This window comes from Chiroxiphia lanceolata, chromosome 7, assembly GCF_009829145.1.
Source record: "Chiroxiphia lanceolata isolate bChiLan1 chromosome 7, bChiLan1.pri, whole genome shotgun sequence".
Taxonomy (NCBI): domain Eukaryota; kingdom Metazoa; phylum Chordata; class Aves; order Passeriformes; family Pipridae; genus Chiroxiphia; species Chiroxiphia lanceolata.
Window position 1 is genome coordinate 25,771,225 of NC_045643.1, and position 12,944 is coordinate 25,784,168.

Genomic DNA, 12,944 nt, shown 5'->3' on the forward strand with positions numbered 1-12,944 from the left:
GCTGTTGTCCCTAAACACATCCATCTTCCAGCTATCTGTTGGCATATAACCAAGTTTTTGAGTTTACTCTTCACTAGATGCTATTGATGATAATCGGTTTGAATATATTTCCAGAGATTGTCAAATAGGAAAAATTTTAATTGTGAGTGGTTTCCTTAAAAAAAAAAAAATCCACAGAAACTATCTTTTAGGTTTCAAGATTGTAGAGAATTAAATATGGTACATTTTCAGTCCAACCCTTATATAAATATATGTATATCCACAGCTATATAGATATACCCAGATGATGTTTAATATACAAACCAAATTCCACAAGGAAACAAAAACTACTCCCTGGCTCAAATCCCTCCTTTTCAAGATAACTGCATTTTGTAACATGATTGTGTGTCTCAGGGTGTGGATTTAGTCTGTGTCACTTTCCTTCATATACATGTGATACCTTTGATACATCTAGAACCACTCCAAATGGGTACTAAGAAATTGAGTGACTACAATGTCAAGTTTTTCTGATGCCTCTTTCTCTCCCACACAAGGTTATTATTTTCTTGTCAACCAGCATAGCTTGAAGCAACCTCTAGGCTGCTCTAAAAGGGTTTGTGTTCAGACCTGATATTATGTAGTTCAAATTGAAAAAATCTACCTAATATTGAAGAACTCTTGATTGGAAGGTAACATTCTCAGCTTCCATAGCTAGGTAAAATCCTTACTAAATATTTCTACATATCTAGAGTGAATTTCTTTCAATGGAATCAAAAATCCCTGAGCATTTTTAGTCCTGAAAAAGCAGCAAATTTTTACTCCAACAACTATATTTCTGTAAAAGTCTTTTGATGTGTCATTAGGTAGCAACCCATTTTGCACAGGAACTGGTGTTTCTCTCTTATTCTGTTGCATTATGAAATTGTCTTAGGTGCTTTCCACTCAACTGCACTTTAATTGGGTGTCATAGAAGGTAGGTGGAAGGCATGAGAATGTTTCATCTGAGAAATGTTCAGAAAATTTGGCTGAGTGCAGAAAATAGTAAAGGGAACATAGTGGCAGGCTCCACAGAGGCTGCAGCTAGTCTGGGTTAACAATACAGAATCAGTTAAATCCTGATACATATGTGTGACTACCCTGGGGAAATGAGCATATAATATGATATATGGTTTTCCCTGCCTCAGTGTTGCTCTTTGTCTTAATCTTTTTCCCCAACTCCTTCAGTCATTCTATTTTTAAAACACTGAAAATTATTATTTGAGACACTTCAAGGAAGTCTCAAGATGTTATTTCTGAAGTGTATTTCTTCAGTCATGCATCTCTTGCTTGAAAGCTGGAATATAATCATGAGGACAGATATGTAGAACTGAACAGGTGATTACAATATGACAATTGGAAGGGATGGAATACTATGCTGGTACTGTTTGTGTTAAATTTTGCTTATCAGACTCTACATGGAGTACATTTTCTGTTTGGTTTTGATAGGTATATAACAGTAGAGTTTTTATGTGGGGTGCTTTTAGTGCTTTTTTCTCTCCAGAAACTTTGTTGTGTTTTGACTTTGATACGCTGCCAGTTCGATTTAGGTGCATCCAATGCAAGAGTGAAATCTTTTCTAGTAAAAGTTACTAGACAGATTCTTTTTCTTCTTTTGGGGCTATGCCAACCCTAAATAAGGTCCAAAATCACCTTTGTCTTGAAGGTAGTATATGGTGAATATGACCACTAAAAGTGCCACCACACAGAGTTCGATTTTGGGATTTTCCACCAATCTTTCCGGCGTTCCCCTTTTATTCATATCCTCTTTTAAACAGCGCCTGATGTTTGTCTTTTAGTTAACCAGAATTCCCAGGCCTGTCCTAAACCAGTGCCTTGATCCCACACATTCACCTCACATCATGTGGTGGCTGTGTTCTGCCATGGGAGAAAAACCCATGCTATCATGCAGACCATTCAAAGTGGTGTTCCCTTTGAGAACACAGAACTCTCTTTATCAAAAACACCAGTCGAGGCCAAAACACTCCTTTTTGATCCTAATTAACTGAATGCAGCTGCTACTGGCTTAACTTGTTCACACAGTAATACTCTCTTGCTTAGATTTTTCCTATACAGAGCATGAAACCTAAAAAGGTGGGTGCACAATTTAGTTTGCTTTTGGTAGGAGTAAGATCAAGACTGCAGCAGGTGCTTTCTAAGAGTGACATACCTGAGATTGGGTGTTACCATGCCAGTAAGAACCTGCAGTGCATTCATTTCCCAATGATTTGAGCAAATCTGAGCCAGGCATATTTAAGTTCATGGCGTCCCCGAACTTAACACCAATGTGTGGTTTTCCATGAATATCCTGCCTCTGGGACTGGGGTGCTCTCTGATTTTTCACTTTTCAATATCTCATTTAGTAAGCGCTTCTTCGAAAAAGGAGATATCTGTAAACCATTACTTTATTGAATTATATAAAGTAAGACCAGACTCTTGTTGAAATCAGTGGCAGTCTAACTCAAAGAATGTTTCTAAGGAAGAAAATCTTAAAATCAAATAAATGTTTACCTGACACTGAAGTCTAGCACTAATTCTTACCATGTAAACAAGAAGGATTTGGGAAAATGAGCCATGTTGATATATGACAAATAAACTGCATCCTGAAATTTTGCAAAATTTAGGATTTCCTAGCATTAGAAACAGTCTAACATAGCTTTAATTGAAACACTGGAGATATAAAGGGTATATAAAGAAACCCAACCAGTTCCAGACTTTTTAGAATCTTCCATAACTAAAGGATGTGAGGTCACATGAAGATAATCATGGATAAATTTCAAGCAAATGAAATATTTCCTCACAAAGCACTTTGATTATGCTGGAGGTCAGAATCAAACAGTGTAGCTGAACTTTTAAAAAACGCCAGCTAACTTTATGATCATCCATAAAATTTTTAGCTTTACCTTCTACATCAGGTTAGTCTATATTCATGCCTCATGGTATTAGTTAATTACCAAATGACCAAAAAGAATTTTTCTTTTCCCTATGCCTTTAATTTTTAGCAATGGTTTGTGGTAACAACACTTCTGTTTATTTTCCAGCTTTTTCATTCTATTATTCTAGGTTCTCTTACAATACATTCTTTCAGGTTTGATAAATTAGCAGCACAATGCTCTGCAGAATTATTTAAGGTAATTCACATTTTAAGAAACTCTGAAACCCTCATTTTTTCCAAAACTGCTATCCCTTTGAAAACCAGCTTTAAGTTATCTTATCCTCTCACAATCCTACTATATTTGTAGGACAATGGTACATTTTATTCAAAGATACTTTGTGTCATCAAGGCAATCCCACAATGCAACTGAAGTCCAGAAATTATATATCAAATCTGGTTTTGAAATATATAAAGCTGAAGCAATTGGAAAAAGACTGTTTCACCTGGAACACATGCTCTGATGTCTTCATAGGTTCCCTAAGATCCAGATTGTTTTGCATGTATGCTAGGGTAAAGTCAAAGGAGATCCTAGGAGCTGAAATACAGTGTGGAAACTGGATGTCAGTAAGGCCATGAAACAGGAGGTGGGTACCCAAGCCTTGTTCTCAGCGTGTGATAGTGAAGAAGAATTATCAGGGTCAGTTTCTAGAGATATTTATAACAGCACAAAACCTTGTGCAAAAATAAGAAAAAAACAAAAGCAAAAGCAAAAAAACCCACACATGAAAAAACAAACAAACAAACAAGAAAACCCAAAACACCACACCAAAAACACCCCATCCAAACACACCAGACAATCAAAAACACCAAACAAAATCAAACCAATCTTTCAGGTCCTATAAATAGACTATGGAATCACTGTCAACTGATAGGAGTTGTCAGCAGTGACAGCAGTGGCAACTGCTGGTGAAACTGCAGTTACCTCCATGGAAAAGATGTAGTACATCTAAGAGACCTTCATTGTTATATGGTCATAACCAGGAAAATAGGATGATTGTTTTCAGTGCTAGGACACTTAAATTAATCAAATTTTACTTAGTTCTGACAATGTTCTGATGTTCAACAACAGTCTGTAAAAATTCCAATGGGGCTGTGGCTATTTCCACCAGAGTACTCTCAGGAAGCTTGACATTGAGCCATTACTTTCTGTCTGTGTCTTGATGTCCATCTGTGAAACAAATGCGCTCTCTCCTGACTGAGATGCATTTACTGTCTGCTTTGAGAATGGTGGCCTTTCCTGTTGCAGTGGTGACTTGCATTTGTTTCTGTAGTATAAGCCAGTGGTTGTTGAACAGCAGTGAAAGGAAAGCAGTGAGGAAGGAAGAGACCTTCACATGCAAAACTAAAGCAATATGTTGAGAAGAGTGGAGAGAGCTGTTTTGTTTCACAGCTGCAGTTTTCAATTTGCAGGAGTACTGGGTAAGTGTAAGGAAAGTGATTCATGAGCTTGAGACACAAGTGATTACCTGTTCTGGGGCTGCCATTTAAACACTTGAAGGAAAATGTAAAATTGCAAGTTTCTCAGCTAATTCTACAGTGAGTGGGAAACCAGGAAAAGAGGATCTTAACAACATGAAAAGATCCCGATCTTTCTTTTTCTCTAGGTGTATTTGATCATGTTGGAGCTTTGAGACCAAATAGCCTGCAAATTGCTTTCTCATTTCAGATGTTTCCATTCCTGCAAAACACATAGCTTTATTTTACAGCTTTTAAATGATCCTCCGAAACATTTCTCCTTCTTTTCCTGTTTCTCTTCCTTGCTTCAGCATTTTCACTGTTGCTGCCATTCATCTGCATTTCTTTCTTCTTTGATATTTATGAACTCAGCTTCAGCAGCAGAGTTCACAGAAAACATCGCCTCCTTCTCTGTGCAAGACAAGCCATGTAAAAGAAGTTTACTCAAAGGAAGGAAGGAGATAAAAAATTAAGATCATCTTTGTAAATCAGGCCCTCAGGTCAAATTCCACTGTGTTGTGGATAGTATTACCCAGACAACTCCCAGAGGGAGAGGTCTGGAACTGACCTACCTTCCTTTTCAGATGTAAAAACGTGTCTAAAACTAATGTAGAAGGAGGAGTAGAGTTCTGTGGGAGTCTCAGGGATGTGGAAGAACAGGACAGACTATGGCAGAGTGACGGTCTTCAATGGCTGAAACGTTCCGATGCTTGAGAGACCTGCCTGGTGTCTCATGTTCTTCTAAAGAGGTTCTTCTACCTCTGTACCCCTGTGTCTTCTCCCACTCGTATTCCAAAAAGGTACTTCAACAAACACTTGTAGAAAGGTTTGGGTGTAATACTGCCTTATGTCTGTCTTGAAGGCAGATGTTAGTTCTGTTGTAACTGCTATTACTTTCATTATTAAGGGACATCCTCTGTCCTCGTTTGTTTGATATATGTTTACAGATATACTTGATGTTTTTTCTAGTATTCTTTCTTCTGTACTATGGGATAATTTTCCAGTCCCCAATGAAAACAAGCAAAACATATCCTGGATTTACGTGGGTAGGCATCCATATTGAAACTAGATTAATGAGAAGGAAAAGAAGGAAGAATCAGAAACTGGAGTAGGACAACCTTTCCTAGTTTTGTTATCAGTTGGGGTTATGTTGTTTAAATTAACATTAACAGTAAAAAGGTAGGGCTCCTTGAAGACATGAGTGTGACGAACATTTCTATCTTCAGGTAATAGGATCATTTTCCCTGAAACATCCTCCTCTAGCTTTGGGCTGGAGGCATCCCAGTCATGAAGGGAAACTGGCAGCATTTTTTGGCAATCCTTCACTGACTTTGATTCTTTTTTTCTTGCTTTCTGGATGTTTTAACTATTTTAAGTATTCTGGCTAGCTAATTTCTGTGTGTATATGTGAATAACAAATCTCAGAATACTTCATTTTGCATAAGATTTTTCTCTTTCTTCCACTGCTGGAACTACTGCAAGAAATCCAGATGAGCAATTCTGTTATATGAGACACCAAAATAAGTAGTGTGAACAATCTCTTGCAGCTTTAAACATCTATGAATCAAAATCTGTTTGCCCTCTTCATTGTTATGTTCCTACATCTCGATTAATGAGATCTCTGAACAACAGCCTGGGAGTAAGAGGTTCTAATATAGTAGATAAACAGAAAAAATTGAAGGAAAAAAGCCTGAGAGGGAACAAAAAGAGACTGTCTCCATCTCCTGGGCTGTTATTATGCCTTTTCTTTAACTTCTTCCAACAGTCTTCTTGAGATCAATTAAGTTTTATTTTAAAGTTAATGTTTCCTCACATTTTGCTTTTCATTCTGGTTAATGCGTCACATTTTCTGACTTGTTAGCTATGTCCTGAGCATCCTGAGTGTCCTCCTCTTGTTAGTCATACTGTTATGAAAAGAGTGATGGGGACTGTTTATCTATAAGATATTAACTCTTTAGGGTACTACAAGATAAAAGATGTGGCAGAAAATCAACCTAGACTCTTACCAAGCCATGCAGCAGTAAACTAGAAGGAAAAGGGCATCCCCATCAAATAGCAGTAGGCTGGAAAAGAGCATCGTAGGTGATGCTGGGAACCACAAATAAATGTGCAAGTTGGTAATACCTAGGATGGACCATTCATGTTGACTGTATTTGATGGTAGACAGGATTTTTCCATTCTTTTCCATTTAACTTGATATTTTGCTTTTGTGTGGAAACATCTTGCGGACACTGACTTCTTCCTCAATCTCCACAATGTTGGCATGACGGGCTCCAACTACCTGAGTGTTTTACCAATTTCTGTTATTCTGTGCAAGGGAAGGTCTCTTCCTGTTCAAAAACACAATCACAGCTCTGTTAATGTAACATCTTTGCTTTCTCACTTTGGAAAATCCACAAGCTGCATATGGTGTATTAATTGAAGTAATTTTATGTATTTCGGAGTGTGATGGAAAAGGGGAAACCTGTCATCTTAGGGAAAGAAGCTTTTTATGACCAAATTGTAGGGCTGGAAGTTCCCTGGGCCCTTTAATAACTTTGAAATTTATTACCCAATTTCAGTAAAATACAGTGGCTCTAAAAGACAGTAACTTCCTACAAGTTTTATGAAAATCAGATGCTAGAAAGACAAAGGACACCTACAGAGAGAAGGGTACACACAGGTTATTGGTTATTGCCTAGTTCGCTTAGTGGGAACGGCCAATGCATGAGTCAAAATGCAAAATTCCAAGGGAAGCCACTGAGTTTATTTCTCAACTAAGGATGTGGGATAGAGATGAAGATATGGAAGGGGTGGGCTCCAGACGTGCTAATCAGGAGTACTGTCAGGAGTACTTCAGTGACAAAGGCATGAAAAGGAGATTGCAGTGTTCAGAAGAACTTGATAACAGGTTAGTGGGTGTAAACCATCAAATTTTAGGAAAAAAACCCAGGTTTTCTGTGACCAATGTAGTAAGTTATATTTCTGGTTAATCATTGTTTCTTGTTTAGTGTTTTCACTTCAAATCATGATGTTCAGCTCTTACAGGTAAAGGTGAATCACACTGCTTTTACTTCCATGTTGGTTTTCGGTAGACAATTAGAGGCAGTAAGAGAAAATAGTAATAAAAAAGGCAGAAAACTGTGGCCACAGAAAAATTTGGGGGGTTGGGTATTTAATTTGTGTGGATGTATTTTTAGGACCATTGTTTATGTTTTTAGACATTTTCTGATGCTCAATGGCTTATGATGGGACAAGTTTTTAATTAAGATTTCTATCTATAATATTTTCATTGTAAACTTTTTTTTTCCCCAGTACATTTCAAAGAGCTATAATTTCATATTGTTACAGTATATCTGGAAGAAAGGAGAAATGTGACTTTGGATTTTAGCACCACCCAAAACAAGGACAGGATAATTGTTATTATAGCTTAGTCAGTGTTCAATCCACACGAAAAAATATCATGATGAATGACCCTTTCTGAAGTGGTCTGTGTTCTTCAACTACTTACCTTTGCACAGATTTGTTTAATTTTCTTCACCCAGTGGTCTTGTATTGTTCTGCCTGTGTGACAGTTTCTTTATGTGGTTCATATCTTCCTTAGGTTTCATCTTACATCTGTCTGCCTTCCCTTTTTTTGACTTCTTTCTTCTGATAAAAATTATATTCAATAAATCAAGTTTAAAAAAAATATTTTGAAAGCTCACCCAAGTAAAGCAAAGAAATAGTCTGTAAACTGCTGTTTTGTTGGTTTGAATAGGTTTTGTTACAGCATGCTGAATTCTATGAAATTTTTCTTAGTATTTCTGAAGCACAGGATGGAACTTATAAAAAACAGAGTGAATGCATATGCTGTGCAAATTGTTTGTCCGCTCACCTGCTTTGAGAAGGAAGGTTATTCTGTATACAGTCACAAGCAAGCACATGGCTGAGCTCTTGGTATTTGTAGAAGTTTCTTTTTGTTTCTTTGTTATCTCTGAAAAAAAATAATTTTCAGGTTTCTCAAAATCTGTTGAAAATAAGGGTAAAAGCATTAAGACTTCCTCATAAGATGGAATTGGTTTCCAAGTAAACCTAGCTGGAACTAGGTACTGCTTTAACTCAAAAGGAAAATCTGTTTTTACCTACATAGTGGTATCTTACTGTTACATATAATGCTGGTAGCTATAAAAGTAATCACAGATTTTCACCCAAGAAGTCAATAAAAAGCTTTTTAATCAGCTATTGTGAACTAACAAATAGGTAGCCTCAGCAGCCTGCTACCACCCATTGGCCTCTATGTTTCAGAGGAATACATGCTTTGTGAGTATTTCCCTGGGGATAGTTGTCTCGATTCTTCCTGAAAGGCATGTAATAAATCCTTCTAATTGGCAATCTGCAAGCATTTGATTTCTGCATACTCAGCCCAACCTAGTCCGCAGAAGGTGAATGCAAAACTCTGTGCTAATGAATCAAACACACGTTCAGCTTTTGTAGAAATTTGCATGGTAGTAATGTTGGAATAAGTGATAAATTCAAAATGAGATTCAATGAGACTGAATCAGCCTTTCTGAGATTTATTTATCTATCTTTTTCTCCTTGGAAAGCATCCTAGAGCAAAATGTTTATTCTTTTTAGTTACAGTTGTTTGAATTTAATGCAGGACTCAGCAGACCGGATCAGATCCAAGTTCCACACTGACCAATATTTTGTCTTCAGCATTGATCAGTGACATAGACTTCAGAATATGGTGAAAGAGATCTGTAGGAGGCTGTCAGAGGAGTCTTTCTTCCTCTTTTATGATAAGAAATTAGCTCAAACTGCAGATCACTGAGGTTACCCCGAGTTACATATTCCAGGGTGTTCTTCACATAGAGGTGTTCTCCACAAGCATAGGAGCTATGGAAAACCCAACACAAATGTAGATATTTAGACACTGGCTTCTAAGCTTGTTGTATAGGTGCACTTTCTGGTTGATAGAAAAGATGGGTTCTAGTAGGATGCAGTTTAGGATGCTTTAAGGGAAACATCCAAAATATCTGTTTGATGTCTACGAGAGACATTCAGTGAACTGTATCTTAGATAAGTCCACTTCTTTCCACTGATTGCAAAAGGAACCTGGAAAACTACCTCAGAGGTAGACAAGTTCTGCAGCTATGTGAGATCAGTCTCACCCTTGTCGGCTTGAAATACATAGGCAGGACATGATGTTGATTGTTTCAACTTTAAAACATATTTTATCCTTTCAGGTTTTATAAAATGCTGCTAGGTTAGGAGTTCAAGAATCTCTAGAAGCAGCATGGGAAAAACCTGGGAGATCTCCAGGGTTGAGGGCAGTGCTGGGATAGCAATAAACATTGATGTGTAAGAAAAGGCCCAGCTATTGATGAAGACAGAAGCGCAGCTGTTCTCCTGTTATTTGGTTCACTGTCTGCTGTGTGTGCCATGCTGCACTAAGACAGAAACAAAAGAGACAGGACACAGAACACAAACCATGAAAGATCACAAATGTGTGCTGAGGAAAACTTACCTCTTCTTCTCCCTGATAGCAAGATATACGTGAAGACAATGGAAAAAACAACAGCTAAATAGTTCCTGGAAATGAACACCAAGGAAAAAAGATCAAACGTAGCAAATAGGTCTGTGTGGAAAGACAAGCCTGGTTTCTGATGTGGAGAGAGATGTCTCTCTTATTTGTGCAATATATATATATATATTAACCTTTTATCAAAGCCTTTTTTTCCCCTTATTTGGAGGAGAATTTTTCAGTGGCAAACTACCAGACTGTAACTGTCTTAAAAAACTGGAAGAGTCACTCTTGCCCTTGCTCAGAATCAGCAGCATCTTCTTCAGTATCAAAAGCTTGTGTATGTCTCTAAAGAAAGTATTTCTGTGGTTGTTTCACTACTTTTCTATTTTTACTTACCAGCTTTATTTAAAATCCGTGTTCTGGAAATTTCAAAAGAGAATCTACTTTGTCCAGAGTGATACTTAAGTGTTTAAAATAGTCTAGTAGTCTTTTTTTCTCCTTTCTTACATTGGACATTGCATTCAACATGCAATTATTTCAAGAGAAAGGGGTACTTCAGGCTTTGTATAGAGAAAACCTTGCTGGATACTTTACGTAAGGCTTCATCACTGCCTGTATACACAGAATTCAACTAACTTTAGGAATCAGCATTTTGGTATCATTTTTTAACAGGAGATGTCCAAATAAGAAAATAATTTATCTTTTCAATCTTACTCTCATGTATTTTCCATTTTGGTTTAGCTTTCCATTCATCATGTGGCATTGGTGCATATTGTATTAGGGTATTAGATCAAACTGTCAAAAGCTGACAGGTTTTTTTCCCTAAGCATATGCATTTTTGGAATAGTAATTAATTCAACCAACTGGAAGTAAGTAATTAGTGACTTTTTTCCTTGTGCTTGTTGCAAGTTTTGATATGAAGTATTTTTAGAAGGTTGCAGTTTTAATATCTAAAAAGCCCTTATTTTTGGGTACCTTGGTTGCACAAGAAGAATACATGATCTCAGGAAGTACATTGGCACGTGTGGTGCTAAACATGATTTTGGAGTGGGCAATGCCTAAGTGTCTAATGACCTTAGCTTAGATCCTCATGGATTATCAGTGGTTGTGTGCATAGGTGGTTTCAATAATCAAGACGTCATGTTTTGTAACTACAGTCAACCACTGTGACTACATGTAGGACTCGTATGTTCCATTCCTGAAGTTCCATGTGCTTTAAGTGATATAAATGTTAATTTTGATGAACTACATGAAAAGGGCAGTTGGTATGAGATTATATCCATAGCAGAAGCTTGCCTAATATTCCTAGCTGTTACAGTAGGATGGATGAAAGCTGTAAGTTTGAATTGTTTATACCCTGTATTTATTCAAATAATACAACATGGAAAATGCTGTACATTTATTTTTTTTTAATGTTATGAAGTGACACACTTTTTTCATTGGGTTGGTACTTTTCAGGAACTTCTATCACCTGGAGAGAAGTTCTGTTTTTAATGTTCTAATAAGGCTGATGCTGCAACTGTCTTCCTGTAGGGATGAGGGATATCTTACCTATGAGATGTACTTGAAAAAGGGAGCCTCTGCTTGTCTTCCATGTCCTTTCTGTGGGTGTTCATACAAGGTATCAAGGTGTCTTTCTAAATTTTTTTTTTTCAGGGAGTGGTTCTGAAACAGAACTTCCTAAATGTTATATATTTTAAAAGTTATCATGTGCAGCTCAGGTTGTTTAACGAAACTGTTTTGAAATTCAGTTTTTCTTTCATCAATATTTGCAGCAAACTGTGATCATGGGTTATTAATGTTACCCTATCAAACAGAGTATTCCTCCAAAACAGGCACTTCTTTTATCTAGCCAAAACCAAATTACTCGGTCTGTGGGATGGAATATTAAGTAACTCTTAGTAAATGTTCCAAACAATAATGTTAAATCTATCAGTTAATTTTGGATACAAAATTAATGATAGGAAAACAGAAGTGTTTGGGAAAGAAAAAAGAAGCAATATTAATCAGAAGAAGGTATTCGTCCAGGCTTAGTGGCAGTGTTTGCTCCTGATAATTGTATTGTCTTTTAACATTAAAATCCAAGATAATGAAACATTCACACACTAAGGGAGAAAAAAATAGAATCTTTTTTCAATTGCATTGCCTTAACATTGGATCTTTTTTATTGCTTTTGCAGCTTACACTGGCCCTTAAAAACTACAGTGGCTCAGTGAAATGTTCAGACTGAACACTGACATTTTGAGTGGAAGGACCAGTATTTTTTATGATTTTGTTTCACTGTTATTTTGTGATGAGCAGAAATACTTTGGCTGATGCTCTGAAAACAACAGCAATAGAGGAAAAATTGAAAAATACAGATTGTCTTTAGATTCTGATATCAAAGAATGGTCCAGTTCTTCACTGTGAGGATGAGGCATGGCCAGGTGGGTGAAGTTTAACTAATCAGTGATCACAAAACTAGGGAAATTGTTCTCTATTTCATGCCTGAACTTCAAAAAAACTTTTGTGTTGTTGCCTATTAGAGATCCAACTGAAGAACCTGGAAGGCAGACGAGCAATCCGTGCCCTAAATCTACACCGAGGATCTGAGGACAGCCTGGATTATGAACCCAGACCACCAGGAAACCAGGTAAGCAAAACGGAAAAATCACTGGAGTCTCTTCTAGGATTTTTTTTTTTTTAAGCAAGCATACAGATTAATATAAAACTAAGATGGCACAAAAAAACTGAGCAGCTGTTTACCAACTCATTACTGTTGCTGTGCAATTGAATCAAAGGGGAACCAGTCAGATTGTGACTGACAAGCAGTGAGATAATAAAATCAAAAACAGAATGCCTGTACTCTGAAAGGACTGGAAATCTGTGCACAGGAAGGTAATGCTGACATGACAATGTGCAAATATAGCAAATACACGGGTATACATAAACTGAACCCACCATCATTTATGCAAAAAAAGAGTGAACCTGAGGCTTTGTTCACCACTGTGTTCCCCCACTTTTACATCAACATGAATCGTTGAGTAACAGTGGGATTGATACCGGGCTTTT